Source organism: Suricata suricatta, chromosome 7, assembly GCF_006229205.1.
Source record: "Suricata suricatta isolate VVHF042 chromosome 7, meerkat_22Aug2017_6uvM2_HiC, whole genome shotgun sequence".
Lineage (NCBI taxonomy): Eukaryota > Metazoa > Chordata > Mammalia > Carnivora > Herpestidae > Suricata > Suricata suricatta.
In genome coordinates, this window is record NC_043706.1 from 21220391 (window position 1) to 21237921 (window position 17531).

A 17531-nucleotide genomic window follows, 5' to 3' on the forward strand; every position below is an offset into this window, starting at 1 on the left:
CAGGAACTCTTCCCATTTTGGTATAGTACACACTCTCTGGCTTTCCATGTCAGTAGGAAGTGCTGAGCTTCCTAGTGAAAGGGAGAGAGAGAGAAACAGGGACTGAATTCAGGAGATCAAAGATGATTAAAGAAAGAGCTAGAAATGAGTACATGGTAAAGCAGAATGCAGCAATTCCGGGAGACAAAGAGATCTAAAGGCATTACGGACCTTCAGTGACCTGGCAAGTAAGGTGTCCGAGGAATACCTACCACTGGTTCTCAAAGTGTGGTTCCCAGGCAAGCAGCTTTATCATCATGAGGGAACCCGGCAGGCATGCAAATGATCCAAGCTCATCCCAGATCTACTGAATGTGAAACTCTGCAGGTGGGGCCCAGCAATGTTTTGACAAGCTTTCCAGGGAATTCGAATGTGTGCTAAAGTTTGACAACCACTGCTCTAGACCAGTGCTTTTCAAAATCTAAAGTACATCTGCCTGGCCTGGGGAGCGGGTTCCGCAGCACATTCTCACTCAGCAAGGATGGAGTGGGGCCCCAAGTTCCCTGGTGAGCCCCTCGTGCTGTGTCTCGGATCACATGGAGTCACTGCAAAAGGCAGATTGAGTACGTATTAATGACGGGAGGGCTTCCTAAGGAAATAATGCAAATCTTGTCAGCGTTTTATTTCATTTTCAAGGCCACGGGCAAGACTAATGCCGCTCTCTTTGAAGAGCTTGTTGTCTGGAGTTCTGTGGACACGTTCAGGAACAGTGCCGTATTTGTGTGTCTGTAGCTTGCCTCCTGAAAGCTCCAAACATTCGCTGCCACTCCTGACTTTTTGTTAACAGTTCCTCTTTCCAGATGGAGAAGATGAGGCTGGCCCCCAGAGCTATTTGTGTTCCAAGGTCACAGAGACCTGGAACAGCCCAGGCTGGCGAAGGCCTCCTGACCTGGCTGGAGCTCTTTCCACAGCCCCTTGCGCCTCTCTCAGTGGCCAGCGGGAAGTGGTGATGGAGCTCAGGAGATTAGCGGGGCCGCAGCTCAGTAGTAAAACCCAGAGCAGCTCACGCTCCAGGCTCGCTGGTGAATAAACAGGGATCTTTATCATCCTTTCCGTCAGAAAGCATTTATTTAAAACCCCTTGGCTAACTCACAGGGTGAGCTGGCCTGTCACACACCATCACATGGGATGGAAACTAGTAATTAAATTTAGCAACCCACCTCGGCAAATCCAGACGGAGATGTTTACAGGCCAGCACGAGAGGAGCCAGGAGTTTTCACTCCTAAATCAAGAGGTTTCCAGAGAAAGTGAAGTAAGGCTCGGTGGGTTATGCTGAATTATGGGCACCTGTTTCCATCAATAACTTGATGGCAAGACTCAGAGGCCAAGAATGCCCGCTCTGCACACGGCCTGATGGAGGGCTGTCGGCCTCATTGTTGAGCTGTTGTGGCTCAGCAGCAGGGAGATGCTGAGGGGAGGCATTTGCTCCAAGGACAGCTTGTTTCTTTACCCACTCTGGGGGCTGAGGCAGACGGCAGGAACCAAAGAATACATGTGATTTTCCCTACATACCCGGCAAAAAGCACTGCAGCTGCAACACTGAGCAGCTTAAGTAGGTTTTCGTGAAGGCAGAGAGTGAGGTGGGCATACTGAGTAGTGAGTTTTGCTGGTTTGCAGGGTGCCACCAGAAGTCTAGCCTGGATGCCTCGATCAGCCCCTGCCTGCTGTCCAGGAAGCTCTTCTGTTACAAGGCTCTATTTCTGGAAAAGCCCATGGATTGAAGATGAGCAAAAGTGGAATTGGTGTGTATGTCTGGATCTGGTGGCATGCGTCAGGATGTCTGAAGTAGAAGAGATCTCTCTCATTTTAGCCAAAGGCTTGGCCAGCATTCCTTGCTTTTATGTCCCTGGGAGTGTGACTGTCAGAGGGAGGGGAGTATAAGGCCCATGAGCGAGCTAGACTTTCAGTTACATCTTCTCCAGCGCTTGACGTGCCTTGTCAATTACACCTGCCCAGCTTCTGTAAGAGCTTGTCTTTGACAGGAGCCCAGATATGTGGGCACGATGAAGAGGACCCTGGCAATCCTCAAGAAAGGTGGCGGGTGCCGCTCTCCATCTGTGTGAAGGCATTCCATCGTCCAGGTGCAGATAAACATGTTTGAGCTTCAGCAACACCCACATGAGTATCTGTTCTCCCACCTTACACAATAGCACCTTACAGAAAAACGACCAGGACTTCAAGTGTCGTCAGCTGGGCCCTGCGGGGAGGAAAAGGCCAGCTGATCATGGAAGCCACCCCAGTTTAGTGCAAGGGGGACTGGCTTTATTCAAGCAACCCTGGTGAATTTCCAGCCCCGCTGAGTGATGCTGGAAGCCATCGAAGCCTTCAGGGCTGGTAAGACCCTCACAGGCTGCAGTAAAGAGTCAGGGCAGAGGGATTCCCTAAATCACATGTTCTTATCTACCTTTTCTATCATAGCATAGCTCCTTTCCTTATCTCTGCGTTCTCTCTGTTCCTTTTTCCTTACCTCCCTCATTTTCCTTTCATTTGTTCCTCCTCTCCTTTCTAGGCCTAAAGACAAAAAGCTTCACCTACAGATGTTCCTGAATGGCAGCGGGGCCCTTGGGCGTAGGAAGTAAGTGGTCCTCGATGACTCAGTCGAAGCAGGTCGAGGCTGACACTCCTGAGGCTTTGAATCTGATGCCAGCTTCACCCACTGTGCTGGTCACTGTATATGTTCAGAGCCTGGGTTTCTCTCTCATAAAGTGTAGATAAAAGTCCTCCCCCCTTCCTTCACAAGAGGATGGCCTGAACGACTAGCAAGGTTGGACAGAAGGTCATGACTCAGGAAGGGCATGGTGTGAATGCCGGGCATGGCCATCCTTGTATATTTATGTGCACAATGGTTACCTTTCAGCCTCCTTCCCCTGGCGTTCCTACTCACGGCTTCCTGGTCTCATAGGGCAGGTTGTAGCCGAAGAATTGTGTTTGGCACAAGGTCACACAAGGTTTGGGTGCCTCAGCTACATCTAAACAAAGAGCAATTGAGTTCCTAACCTGTGCTCAGCTCATTGGACCACAGTGACCTCTGCTCTCTGTACCTGGAAGACCAGTGCTGGTGGATGAGATAAAGCTCCTCCTTCCCCAGGTGGAATAGAAACCTGTTAGGCTGCCTCCTCCTCCCCCTTGGCTGGGTCGAATCCAGCTCTGTTTGTGTCTGGCCCACAGCTTACACCTACCCAGCATGGTCTGCTCCTTGCCGAGAGGAAGCATGGGGCAGAGCTGCTAGTCACGGGGTGCTCAGGTTGGCAAGGGGGTAGCCAGAGGACGCAGAGCCACTTTGGGGGTTCAGAGGGGATGGGGTAGCCTGGAAAGTGTGAGCTTTACAGCCTAATTAAAATGTTTCCATTCTGTCCACCTTTAACTCAATTCCTTTGCATACGAGGCCCCTAAAGCAGAAATGGCAGGACAGGACAAAAAAAGTGACAAAATCCCCTCTGAGTCCGGGATGGTTGCAACATCCATGGCTGGGCTGGTTGGTCTTTTGCCTGGATTCCCTTGCCCTACTTTGGGTTGCAACAGTCTGTCTTTCAAACTACATCTCCCAGGCTCCCTTACTGCCTGGTTTCCAGCTGCATTCAGCCCGAGGGGGTTCAGTGAACAAGGATAAATCAGAGCTGGAGGAAGGGAAAAGCTGAGATGTTTCCCGTGCTCTCACTCTGAGCTGCCCGGGTCCCAGCTCCACCAGACGGCCCAGAGTTCAGGTACTAGCAACAGTCCCTTTCCAAAGCTAGGGTGCTGGGCTCTCATTACTTCTGCCTGGGATTGGCTTTTTAGCTCTGCCAACATCTCTGTAACCAGTCCTCCCCACCTTGCATTTCCTCTGTTTCCCAGCTAGGCATGATTCCCTAACTGATAAATGGATGGAACTTCTAGAGGTGCCTGGCCCACTTTATGAGGACTCTAGGGCCCAGGGGAGCTGTGGGCCTGTCGTAGAACCTGGGTCAGAGGTGAAGCTGGAGCCCAGCCCTGCCTCCCTACTCTAGTGTTGTGTACAGACAGGGGGAGTGAGCCTCCTCGTGCAGGGGATCCGAGCCAGTGGGCCGCATCTTACTGATTAGGGGAAACCCAGGAATAAAGCTGAAATTGCTAGCTGACGCACAGAAATGGACCAGATATTCTAATCAGCCAGACAGGCCCTTCCTTTATGAGAAACTGGGTGTCAAGGTATTAAAGACAGATCTTCTTATTTCTCTTTCTATTTGCCTCTTTAGATTTTGAGGAGGAGCCATGGGCTGGGGAATCTTTCATTCATTCTTTTATAAAAAGTTTTATTTATTTATTTTGTGACGTGGGGAGGGGCAGAGAGAGGAAAGACAAGAATCCCAAGCAGGCTCCGAGCTGATGGTGTGAAGCCTGATGTGGGGCTCAATCTCATGAACTGTGAGATCATGACCTGAGCCAAAATCAAGAGGTGGATGCTTAATCAACTGAGCCAGCCAGGCACTCTGGGGATCTCTCTTTGAAAGAGAAACAGAGGCCCCTCAGCCCTTCTCTGGGAGGGCTGGATGCTGCTGGGGGGCACTCAGGACTCTGTCTAAAGCACCTTTTTCTTTGAGTTTAGCTGACACACAGTGTTCCATTAGTTTCTGGTACAACACAGAGATTTGGTAAGTTTATCCGCTACACTGTGCTCACCACAAGGGTAGCAACCATCTGTCACCATGCAACACAGTAACTGTGCCGTTGACTGTATTCCCGACACTGTGCCCTTTATACCTATGACTTATTCATTCCATAACTGGATGCCTGTATCTCCCAGTGCGCCTCACCCATTTTGTGCGCTCCCCATCCCCTCCATGTCCAGAGCATCTTGTAATGACTCCTTGGGGCATGTTTAAGAGCCTGACCCTTGTCACCAAGCAGGCCCCAGCTGCAGGCAGCTTGCATTGACATTGGGATGCCAACAGCCTGGTCCACATCAGACTCCCGCCCAGAACCTGCTCTAGCCATCCCCCAACCAGACCTTCCCCAGGGCACTCCGCGGGCAGCAGGGCCAGCAGAGCCCTAGAGGGGGCCCTCCCTGACAACCACCCTTTGACTCATGCATTATTCAGAGGTCCCTGCCTGCTGCCTGCACAGCTCCTGGAAAGGTTCAGCTCAAGCTGCACGCACAGGCAGTTCCAAAGGGATTTGACAGGAGAAGCTTCTCTTTTAACTTTTTTTTTTAAATTGGAGTAAAATACACATAACATAAAATTTACCATCTTCACGGGTTTTGAGAGTAAAGTTCAGTGGCGTTGAGTCCAGTCACACTGTCGTTGAGCTGTCTCCGCCCTCCATCCCCAGAACTTCTTCATCTTCCCAAACTGAAGCCCTGCAAGAAACAGCAAAAGGGAACTCAGAGGCCCTCACTAAACACTAACTCCTCCTCTTTCTCCGCTCCCCACCCCCAGTCCCGGGCACCCCCCACTCTACTTTCTGTTGCTACAGATCTCACCACCCCAGGGACGTCATTTAAGTGGACTCATCCAGTATTTGTCCTTTGTGTCTGGCTTAGTTCACTGAACTCAAGGTTCCCCCATGTTGTGGCCTGTGTCACAAGTTCTTTCCTTTTTGAGGCTAAAGAATATGCCACCGCATGTTGAGGCCACATTTTGTTTATCCATTCACCCACCGACGGTCACTTGGGTGGCTTCTACCTACCAGCTACTGTGAATAGTGCTGCCATGAACATGGCATACAAATACTTGTTTGAGACCCTACCTTCCATTCTTTTGGGTGTATGCCCAGAAGTGAAATCGCTGGATCGCATGGTATTGCTGGTTTTAATTCTTTGAGGACCTGATATTTGGTTTCCCATAGCTGCGTGATTTTATATCCCATCAACAGAGCCTGATGGCTCCCTTTTCTCCACATCTTTGCTAACACTTGTTGTTTTCTGTTTTTTTTTCTTGACAACAGCCATCCTAATGGGTTATGAAGCATCTTTACCTTTATAATTTAATGTTTAAAAATGTGTTCTGTGTGTGAAATAAAAATTTCAACACCAAGTTGTTTCCTCTTTCCAACCTCTGTGTCTCTGTTTCTAGAGACAACCACCGTTTCCACCCAAAAGAATGTTCTGGAGATGGTCTCTGGATAGCTTATGTATATAAACTTAAAAAAAATTTTTTTTAAACATTTATTCATTTTTGAGAGACAGAAATACAGAGCACAAGCAGGGGAGGGACAGAGAGAGACACACGCGCACACACACACACACATACAGAATCTGAAGCAGGCTCTAGGCTCTGAGCTGTCAGCCCAGAGCCCGACATGCAAGAGTCAGATCTGTAACCAACTGAGCCACCCAGGTGCCCCTATGTTATATTTTTTTAAAGCTAAGCATGGCATTTTTCATGTAATAGAATATTCCACAACTGTATCTATAGGTGACAAGAGATTTAAATCTGTATAGGACACTGAAACCATAATTAGAGTCCTCATCCCTCCAACCTAATACAGAAAGTTTGGACTTTGGAAAGATAACACACTCCTAGCCTGTCATCAAACTCATTAATATTTCTATAGCAAGACATAAATTACACAAAGTGGGATAAAGATTCTAAATAGCTATGCATCAGTCATAGGTTTTGCCACCAAATGGGTGTAAAAAGTTTTCAGTTTTCAGAGACTGTTGGATTTCAGACTTGCAGATAAGAGATTACAGGCTTATAGTATTTAGGGAGTGCCAGATCCTGGATTGGGAGCTTTTTCTTTATCTGATGTTTGCTTCTCACAATAATCTCTTGAGATAGAAATTTTACTGGTGGGGAAACTGAGGCACAGAGACAGAAAGTAAGTTTCTCAAGCGAGTGCATGAGCTGGTACTGGAGCCCAGGTCTGCTTCATTCCCAAGTCCAGCCTCTTCCTGCTGTGTCCCAGGTGACAACATACCCTGCCTGCTGAACTTACCAATGGTGCTGCTTGAATCTCAAAAGAACTGGGTCTTGGGATATAAACTGCAGGGTCATGGGGCACCTGGGTGGCTCAGTTAGGCATCCAACTTTGGCTCAGATCACGATCTTGTGGTTTGTGAGTTCAAGCCCTGCATCGGGCTCTCTGCTGTCAACATGGAGCCCACTTTGAATCCTCTGTCCCCCCGCCCCCACTTTCTGCCCCTTTCTGCCCCTTCCCCATTGGCTCTCTCTCAAAATAAAGAAAAGCTTTACAAATCATCAAGGGGCACACCCACCATACCCTGGGTGACTGAGCTTCCTTGGCAGGTGAGACCTGGCTCTTGATTCCTGAAGATATCATTGGGATTTAACACAGCCTTTCGACTTCGCTGGTCTGAACTGTCCATTTTGCCAGCACTTTGCAGCTTACTAAAAGGGGGTGGACAGCCAGGCAAGCTCTTCCTCTTCCGTGAAGACTTCCCCCATTTTTGAAACCTCAGAAGGGCTCATGGTCCATGCCATGCTCTTTACCTCTTATTTGGTGGGATTATTTGTTCTAATTTATTTTTTTTAATTGTTGTAAAATATACTAAGTAAAATTTATCATTTTAACTGGTTTTCAGTGTGCAGGTCAGTGGCACTAAGTACATTCACACGACTGTGCAACCATCTCCAGAACTTTTTTATCCTGCAAAACTGAAACTGCACCCATTAAACACTGTTTCTCCCTCCCCCACCCCTGGCAACCACCCATAGAGACTTCTGGTCTCTATGAATTTGATGACTCTAGGGATCTAGTACAAAAGGAATCATCCAGAACCTGTCCTGCTGTGACTGGTTAAATTCACTTAGCACGATGTGCTCAAGGTTCCTCCACTTGGAGGAGGGATGTCCTTTCTTGTTAAGCTCTTCCCTCTGCTTAAGTTTTACGTGAATGCTCTGAGGACAAGAGCATCCTCATGGGCTGCTGGTTCTCACACCATATGGCCATGCAGTTGACGGCTCAGTCAGTCTACATCCAGGGGTGCATGACAGGCTCAGTCAGTCTACATCCAGGGGTGCATGACAGATTGGAAACTTTTAGGTCGTGGCTGCCTTGGCCGTGAGGCCAGAGGGGGCCCCAGGCAGGCCATGGCTTGCTCATTGGTGGCATTTGAGCTTTCAGCCACACCTGTGCTTTAGCTTTGCCGGAGATTAATAATTGACTTATTAATCACGAGGTAGGTGTTACTACTGTGTTTCATCAGTTCAGCAGCATTGCCCTTCAGTCCGGGTGTGTGAGTGTGAGGGTGTGAATACATGCCAGTGAGTGCCTGTGTGAGTGTGTACATGTGTGAGCACGAATGTGCGTGAACTTAGGTGAGTGTGAACATGCATAAGCATATGAGCAGGTGTGGAATTGTGAATATGTATGAGAAAGTGTGTGCCTGTGGGTGTGGGTATGCATGCAGAAGTGTGAATGTGCATGCGTGTGTAAGAACAGGTATGAGTGTGTGGGTGCATCAGAAAGTGTCGGGGGTGGCTCAGTCAGTTAAGCGTCAGACTTTGGCTCAGGTCATGATCTCATGGTTTGTCGGGCTCCGTGCTGACAGCTCAGTCTGGAGCCTGCTTGGGATTCTGTGTCTCCCTCTCTCTGCCCCTCCTCTGCTCACACTTTGTCTCTCTCTCCCTCTCTCAAAAATAAATAGATATTAAAAATTAAAAAAAAAAGTGTAGGGAGGTCATTGTGGAGCCACAGACTGGAATGCGGATGGTGGATGATCTCTCTTTCCATTCACCGGCCTTAACAGGAGCACTGGCTTAGAGAAACTATGATTAAGCTAAAGTTTAGATTTGAGGTTCTAATTGGGCTTCAGTGGTTCTAAATGGAAAAAGGAAACAGTTTTGAGTTTCCTTCTCTCACTTTTTATGTGAAGGTGTGTGTGTCCCCTTCAAAGGACAGGAAGGGAGATGCTGGATCTGGGTCTGTGAGGTCTTTGGTCTTTTATGGCCAAGAGAGTCCTCATATCCTGAATGATGGAGGGGATGGGTGGGGGGACAGGCTGGATGGGTGATGGGCGTTAAAGAGGGCACTTGTTGGGACGAGCACTGGGTGTTGTATGTAAGGGATGAATCACTGAATTCTACACCTGAAACCAATACTATACTATATGTTAACTAACTTGAGTCTAAATTTAAAAAAGAGAGAGTCTTCATACCCCGATCCCTCCCTTCCGTGGGGCAGCACTGTTCCATGTGCTTATGGCAAAACATTCAGGTGAGGGCTTTCGTCATCCTGCCTTACTGTTCTGGAAAGGGAGGCACAGACAGGATGTGCACGTGGTCGCAAAGCTAATTCAAAGAAAAGCAGTCTTGCTTTGTGGCTGAGGTTTGCTTAGAACCCAGAGCGAGGTTGAGTTTGAGCCTTTCAGCTTGGGAGGTATCCTGGTACGTCTGGTTCAAACTGCACCTGACTATAAGGAGGTGGCTGTAAAATGTCCGCTCTGGCACAAGCCCAGGTCTGGCTCTTGACCCTGCCACCTTCAGACAGGGGCCTGGTTCTTGCTGTTCGGCCTGCTTTTCTCTCCGACCCCATCTGGCTCACTCAGTGAGAGGGCACCTGCGGGAGGAGCCCTGCACATGCAGGGTCTCAGCCTCACCCGGCCAGCCTAGTGTGGAGGACACTGGTCGACTCTGAGATCAGCCTGGGATTCTAGCTGGGTCTGGTGACCCTGATCTGGTCCCAGCCCTCGGGTGGCATCAGGGCAGGTCCTGACATCCACCTGGTGCTGCTGCAGCTTCTTAGAGGCCCACAGCTATGCTCGGCACCAGGAACACTGCCCATTCCAAAAGCTTCCCCCGTAGGAATGGGAAACACATGCTTTGGGGTGGAGGAGGGGAAGGTGGTGGCCATGGTCTGGGTTCGTCATCCAGGTGGTATTCTCTTCTTGTTACCGAGCCCTTGTGAGTTGCTGTGAGTGTGTCTGTGCATACATGGCATGCTGTGCACCCATGGGAAGAGGGCAGAGTTTGAGCATGGAAAAGGGAGCCCCGGGTTAGGGCACCGCCGCCTCTAAGACGCCATGTTCTAAAATGTGCCAGAGGCCCCTGGAGCTTTGTTGACACAGGGGTCTGCAGAGGCTTCTCGGTGGAAGTGCATGTAGGGCCTTAATCCATCTAACCAGTCAGAAATGGGCACAAGATCAGAACTAGAGGGGCACCTGGGTGGCTCAGTTGGTTAAGCATCTGACTTTGGCTCAGGTCATGATCTCATGGTTCATGGGTCTGAGCCCCCCTTCGTGCTCTGTGCTGACAGCTCAGAGCCTGAAGCCTATTTCAGATTCTGTGTCTCCCACTCTCTCTGCTCGTGTCGTCTCTCTCTGTCTCAAAAATAAATAATGTATATGTGTATATATGTCTATGCATGCATGTGTATACGTACCTGTGCATGCATGAGTATGTGTATGAATGTGTGTCTGTGTGTATGGACGTGTCTGTGTATATGTGTGTACATATTGTGTGTGTCTGTGCATGCATGTATGTGTGTCTGTATCTCTGCAAGTATGTATGTATGTATATGTATATATGTATATGCGTGTGTTTGTGTGTATATGTGTGCATGTGCATGTCTGTATTGTGTGTGTCTGTGTGCATGTGCATGCATGTATGTGTGTCCATGTGTATGTATGTATGTGCATATGTGTGCATGTATGCATGTGTGTCTGTGTGTCTATATGCATCAGTGTGTATCTGTGTGTGTGTCTGTGTGCGTGTAGCAGTAACGTGTGGGTTCCAACCTTCCCTCAGATGTTGGGAAGAAGTCCTGGCTGCCTGGATCTGCTCCCAGCCTTTCAGGAGCCCTGCAGATCCAGCCTGTTTTATAGGATACAGGAGGCCTCTGGCTGTCAGGCCTGGAGCTTGCATGCAGGTAAAGGAGCCCTGGGCCTGTGCTGTGCAGCCTGAGTGTGGAGGAGGAGGGGGGGAGGGGGAGGAGGAGGGGGAGGAGGATGGGAGAGGAAGGGGAGGAAGAGGAGGAGGAGAGGGAGGAGGAAGAGCAGGAGAGCCTAGCCTCGGAGGAGGAGGGGAGGAGTGAGGGGTGAAAGAGGAGGAGGGGGAGGGGAGGAGGAAGAGGGTAGGGGCGTGAGCAGAGGCGGTACAGGAGGCCTCTGGCTGTCAGGCCTGGAGGGGTGGGTGGGCCTGGCAGTAGTGTCCAATCTGCTGCCCTGAGGGCGGGGCTCAGACAGATGGCCTCTTCAGTGCCAATCCAAGTTCCTTTTTGAACAGCACAACACGGATCCGAGACCAGCAGAGTCTGGTTTTACTCCCTCTGTCCCTATTTTGTAAAATCGTTGGTGCACATTTACATTCTAACCACAGGCAGACATACTGTTAGTGCGGGAGGCTCTCCGTGCTTTCTCCGAGCTCTGCCAGTCAGGAAAGGTCATCTGAGGCTGGCCTCACTCGTGCAGTCCCCAAGGCTGATTGTGGGACATGGGTCACGGGCCTGCTGCAGCGCTGTCGTGGTACCTGCTCGGAGATGTCCCCCAGCTGGTGGGGGTTGGCGCTGGGCCCAGGTCCCCACCTCCGCTGCCTGTTTAGTGCCCCCTGAAATGCACCCAGAGCTGTCTGCCTTCTGGCCAGGCTCTGACCTCAGGGCGGTGGGGCTGGGGAGGCCTTGGGGAAGTTGGGGTGGCGGCCATGCCTGGCATGGTGGGGAGAAGGCCCCCATGAAAGGCTGTCTTCTGTCTATGGAGCCTCTGGGTCTCCAGAGCTAGCTTGCACAATGCTTCCTGCGCGTGTTTTCATCATAGGCTTTAGCAACTGTCATGTCAGCATATGACCTTTAAAACTGTTGAAAAGGAGCCACTTCTGGAGATGTGCTCATGAGGAGCAACCCTTTTCCCTGCCCCCATCCACCGCTCAAGGACATGCCTGCCTGCCTCATGGGCTAAGATGGCCCACCACTGGTCCCTAAGTCGGACACGGAGCCCATTGCTTGGCCACCTGGTATCTGGTTTTATTGTATTACTATTACTAGTTATTACTGTTATTTTACCTCAGCTGTCTTCTACGTGTGTGTTAGTGAATTTAGCATCTCCTTATCTCTGTGAAGACCCAGGATCCACACCCTGTTTCTCCCATTGACCCTGCTCTCTCCTCCAGGGACACCCGGTTCCCTGGCAACTGTCCCCTCCCACACACATGCACCCAGACACTTTCTGAGGCTCAGTGGGGCTCCCTGAGCTGCCTTCTCCCTGCCTTATCTGCCTGGGAGAGGAGTCAGGTGGAAGGGAGAATGCAGGGTGTTACTGATGGGACCTGGCACTGGAGGGGGAAAAAGCTGCCTGCCTGTGGGTGATGGGGGGAAGGGAGCCCTTTCTGAGGAGGGAGAGGTCAGAGTCATTGCTGTTGCTGTAAGGTCCCAGTGGGAGGGGTCCCTACATTTAAGGCAGGCTCCAGAGCCACCGAGGGAGGAGGATGGGGGGTGGGGAGACCCTTCCTCTCCATCATTCTGACTTTAGTGGTTCTTTCCTGGGCCACTGTGCTGCTCTTTGCTGAGTTCTTGGAGTCTTTCAGATTGGAAATAGGGGATACAGAGATTCTCCTAGGTGGACCCCCAGTCAGCCTGCACTTACAGGAGTGTGTGCGCTGGAGCGGGACAGCTTCTGGTATGTCAACCCCCCCTCTCCCCCACACCCCCTCCCCACCCAGCCTCTCCAGCTTCTCCCCCCATTCCCTACCCACAGCCAATTAAACCCCATTTCTACTGGCTCTCCCTCCTCAACATTCTTGTTGAACATCCACTTCTTTCCATTACCCCCAGTTCATGAGACTGTAAGCTGCAGCCCGCAGCCCAGGTCTGCCCACCCCTGCTTGTAAATAAAGTTTTATGGGAAAATCACCACCTCCTTCATTTGCATACCTCCCCTGCTTGCTTTTTTGCTGCCATGGCAGAGCTGAACATGTGCCCCATATTTACTATCTGGCCCTTATACATAAAACGTTTGCCAACTCCTGCCCTAATTCATCCTTATCCTCCTTTATAATGGGATTATTGAACCATCTTTCCAAATGCTGCCCTATCCCCTGTCTGGCTCCCCTCCAATCCGTTTTGCACTCGGGTGTTCCTAAAATAACAATGTGCTGACGGTACTTTGCCATTTGCTTCACTGGCTCCTCGAGCTTTCTGGACAGATTCTGAATACCTTCTCATGGTTTGCTGGATTCTTCCACCTGGCTCCACGTTCAACCGCATGTGGCTTCCAAGTGCACTACGTTCCCAAGGCACCTGGGCCTCTTTCCCAAGGTTGAGTTGTTTCCTCTTCCTGGACTGACCTTTTTCTCTGTTCCTCTCCTGACCCGCTCTCATTCTGCCTTTCTCAGGAAAGCCTCTTGACTTCTCCACGCTGGGTTAGGAGCCTTTTCTATGTGCTTTCGTAGCACTCCAGAACTCTTCCTTTATAAGATAAATCTTGTTATAGTGACTTGCATATTCATTCACGCATGCATGCCTTCTATAGGAGTCTGGTTTAGAAAGGGGGTCTGGTTTAAAAAAAATCCCAATCTCCCTGATGTTCTCAGAGATGTATAGGCTGGTGGAGGAATAGAAATGAATCAAGATTAAGCAGTAGGATAGAGAATATTAAAGAGGAGAATACCCTAAGGTGGAAAAAGATGAATCAGGGAGGAGGAAATGAAATACCCTGGGAGTGTTGACATTCTAGATGGGGTGACAAGAGATGGCCTCATTGTGAAGGTGATTTGGGGTAAAGGCTTGAAGGAAGGGAGGGAAGGAACCACATAGGTATTTGGGGAAGAGCATTCGAGACAAAAGAAACTTAAACACAAAGATGGAAGGCAAGAGCACGTCCATCTTCTGCTGTGTCTGAAAACCAGACTGGTGTGGCTGGAGGGGAGACAAAGGGAAGGAGGGTTGGAAGACACAAGGGTGGGGAGGGCAGACCTTGTGGGGCTGTGCAGACCTTGGCCTTTATTCTGAGAAGCATGAGAGCCCATGTAGCTCTCACTGAGCAGAGGAGTGGCACGGGCTGACTTGAGTTATACTGGAGGCGTCCTGGCTGTATTCTTACTTCCTATTAGGCAGACCTGAGGGCAGGCATCATGCTGGTGGACTTTATTCTCAGACAGAAGTATTCTGTCTCATAGAAGACCACAACAGATGTTTTACCAATGGGCAATGAATGAATGATACATGAATGAATCCTATCTCCCCGCAGCTGAGTCCTGACTCTTAAGGGCTTGTGAAGTCTTCTCAGTGTTGAAGGGAAGCTGTGGTCGCAGATGCTACCAGCAACCCAAGTTAGCTGTCTGCTTGGACGTCACTGTGGCAGCAACACACATCCAAACCAGTTTTCCTTGTTGCCACAGAAAGGACTGCCTAATGGATCCATGTCACTGGAGGGAAGACTTCAGTGGTGTATCATATAGCATTGACTTTGACCCTGCCCTGTGCAATGTCCTGCCCAGTAACAGAGATGAAGCTACAGAGAGTTATTAACAAAAGTATAGATGGAGGTGGGAAGAATAGATGATTTGTTGATTGGATAGATTCAGAATTTAAAACTATCTTTATATGGTGCACCTGGGTGGTCATTTGGTTAAGCATCCAAATTCGGGTCAGGTCATGATCTCGTCGTGGCTTGTGAGTTTGAGCCCTGCATTGGGCTCTGTGCTGACAGCTCAGAGCCTGGAGCCTGCCTCAGATTCTGTGTCTCCCTCTCTGCCCCTCCCTTGCTTATGTTTCTGTCTCTCTCTAAAATAAACATTAAAAAAGATTTAAAAAAAAAAACCCTATCTTTGTAGGTTCAAGCCAAGAGGCCCTATCCATAGGAGAAGGTAAATAGGGAGCCATATAAGGTTCTATGTCAAAGCCAAAAAATCAACTGCAAAAATTGAATTGGGGATATGTAGCCTTAGTAAGTGACAAACACAACCTGAGTTAAATGTGTAAAGCCATCTTCAAACATCCTAAAGCAATCTGAGAAGCCATTCTAGAAGTGTGTTCACAGATGCCAATTATCTGAGAGTTGTAATCCTTCTCTGACTGGGCAAGGCCACACTTCACGTACAGACCTAGATTAGACACCTAAAGAGTGCTGTGAGCACAGAAGAGGTATATTGCGAGAACAGCGGGTGCCTGGGGAAGAGGAGTCTGGGAGGTGAGGACCTGATAGTTCTCTTCAAGTGTCTGAAATATAAGGGCAAGAGGGCTTAGTTTTGAGAGTTTTTCTGAATGGGCTTAAAGGGTTGAAATAGAGCCAATTGGATGTAAGTTCAACTGATGGAAACACTGTCCAAACATCAGATGGGTTGTGTCAAGGCCTCTTTCTGGGGGTGTGAGGCGGGGTAACAGCCATGGGCAGGAGTGCTTAAGCATCAGAGAAGCACTTTTACTAGATAATTTAAAAACCCCTTTTCACACTGGGATTCCGTGCTGTTTTGCTTCTCTACTACTATGTGTGGAAGAATCTTCTAGTTATTCCTTAATATCCACTTTGCACTTTTTCCTTAGTACTAAAACCCAATCTTTGTAACATGCCTTTTGCATGGAACAAGGTCTGCTTTCCCCTGCCTTCCTGGGCACTAGGTGTGGCCAGAGGCTAAAGGTGTGGCCAGCGAACTAAAAGTGGAAATAGCAAGTTCAACTTCTGGGAAGTAGTAGTCAAGAGAGGGGGTATACTCTTATTTCCCCTTCTTTGTTGCTGCAGGCTAGAATGTGGATGTGGTGGCTGGAGCACACTAGTCGTTTTGGGCCATAAGGCAGAAGCTCTATGTTGATAAGGAGCCTGGGATCCTGAGGATTGTGGCCGTCATTACAACTCCAACCTGCTCACCTTTCTTCTTGTGAGAACAGAGTAAAGAATGTAGTGAAGTACAAACTATGTATTGGTAACAAACCACAGTTATCTTGGGTTTTCTGAAACTTATGAACCCACTCATAACTAATCTACCATGGAAAGTACACACACACACACACACACACACACACACGAAAGAACACAACTGAAATGAAGGACATGGACTTTCCAGTTGGACTGCTTTGCTTCAAATTCTGGCTCCACTACTTGCTAGCCATGTGCCATTGGACAAGTTTCTTCACCTCTCTGAGCCTCAGTTTCCAAACTTATAAAATGGGGATGATAATAACAATTCTGCAGTTTTTTTTGTTTGTTTTTAGAGAAGATTAAATGAGAGAATACATTTAAAAACATAGAACAGTGATTGACCCATAGCAAATATTTGATACATATTAGCTATTACTAGGTTTTAAAAATGTATTTGTTGGGGCACCTGGGTGGCTCAGTCAGTTAAGCGTTTGACTTCGGCTCAGGTTGTGATCTCACGTTTGTGGGTTCGAGCCCCACATCGGGCTCTGTGCTGACAGCTAGCTCAGAGCCTCGACCCTGTCTTCGGATTCTGTGTCTCCCTCTCTCTCTGACCTTCCCCTGCTCACACTGTCTCTCTCTCTCTCTCTCTCAAAAATAAATAAAAACATTAAAAAAATAAATAAAAATTTATTTGTTTTGAGACAGAGCAAGTGGGGGAGGGGAAAAAGAGAGAGAGAGAGAGAAAATCCTGAGTAGGCTCAGCACGTAGGCTGATGCAGGGCTCCATCCTACGATGTGATCGTAACCTGAGCCGAAACCAAGAGTTGGACGTTTAACCGACTGAGCCACCCAGAGGTCCTTTAGCTATTGTTATTATACCGACTCGATCCACATGTTTGTTCACACTTAGCCTCTCCATACTGAGACAACTATAGAGTTGTACTATTTCCTATTATTCACTTGTTCATTTGATAACTTTCATTCATGTCACAAGAAGAAACAATAGACAAACATTCAAAATGTAGTTTATGCACACATAGTCAAGGTTTGTATCTTAAGACTGTCTGCTTGAAGACACGAGACTGAGGGATGAATTGTATCTAGAAGAGTGGGTCATTAGAATTCGCTGACTGCCTTCCCTGTGTGGGTTACTAATCTTTAGATTGTATACTAATATAGATTTCATGGTGGTAAGCAATAATTGGTACCTAGAGAAAGAGTTTACTTCTGTCTTAGGGGTTGTCTTCCAGAGTTCCTTAAGAAACCCAAGTTGGAACATTATTTATTTATTTATTCGTGGGATGTAGAGGGGAACGAAGAGGGGTCCGTACCCTTAAGATGATCCCAGCTAACAGAGAAAGCAGACATACCTTCTTTTGCTCTCTGGGCATGCCTCTTCTTATGTCTGGTTTTCTGGGCCGTGGGTGTCAGCAGGTGAGTAAGAATTTGCCAGGAAGAAAAGGTGGGGTGGCACTTCTGGGAATTTATCCCCCAGAGGCACCTGCACACGTGTGGAAGGATGCACATACATGGTTATTCATGGCAGTGTTGTTTAGATCAGGGAAATTCTGGAACCCATGTGTCCTTCTACAGAGTCCTGGAGAATCTATGGATTCCCATGGTGGAATACTATGTAGCTGGAAAAAGAGAGGGGTTGCCGTCTGTGCACTGCTAGGACACACTTTCCAGAATATACTATTAAGTGAAGAAAAGCAAGGAGCAGTGAGCATATACAGTTGGCTATGTTCTGTTTAAGAAAAGTGAGGTAGAGTTAGAGTACATA

At 48.7% G+C, this 17531-nt stretch overlaps 2 long non-coding RNA genes across 3 annotated transcripts in view; one reads left to right on the forward strand and one right to left on the reverse strand.

The window, feature by feature from the left end:
• The first annotated feature begins 488 nt into the window (after positions 1-488).
• Positions 489-17531, forward strand: part of LOC115296988 — a 44505-nt gene continuing 27462 nt past the window's right edge. The window contains exons 1-4 of one of the 2 annotated variants that reach the window (XR_003911185.1): positions 489-602; positions 1657-1781; positions 2022-2373; positions 2549-2614. This is a non-coding gene — a long non-coding RNA (uncharacterized LOC115296988). Of the gene's footprint in view, positions 603-1221; positions 1292-1656; positions 2374-2548; positions 2615-17531 lie in introns of those variants that run through there. The other variant, XR_003911188.1, reaches the window with a different exon arrangement.
• The window catches only part of LOC115296989, a 16355-nt gene continuing 913 nt past the window's right edge, over positions 2090-17531 (reverse strand). The window contains exons 2-4 of the long non-coding RNA XR_003911189.1: positions 17119-17385; positions 5244-5356; positions 2090-2236 (exon numbers count right to left, since the gene is read on the reverse strand). This is a non-coding gene — a long non-coding RNA (uncharacterized LOC115296989). The remainder of the gene's footprint in view (positions 2237-5243; positions 5357-17118; positions 17386-17531) is intronic.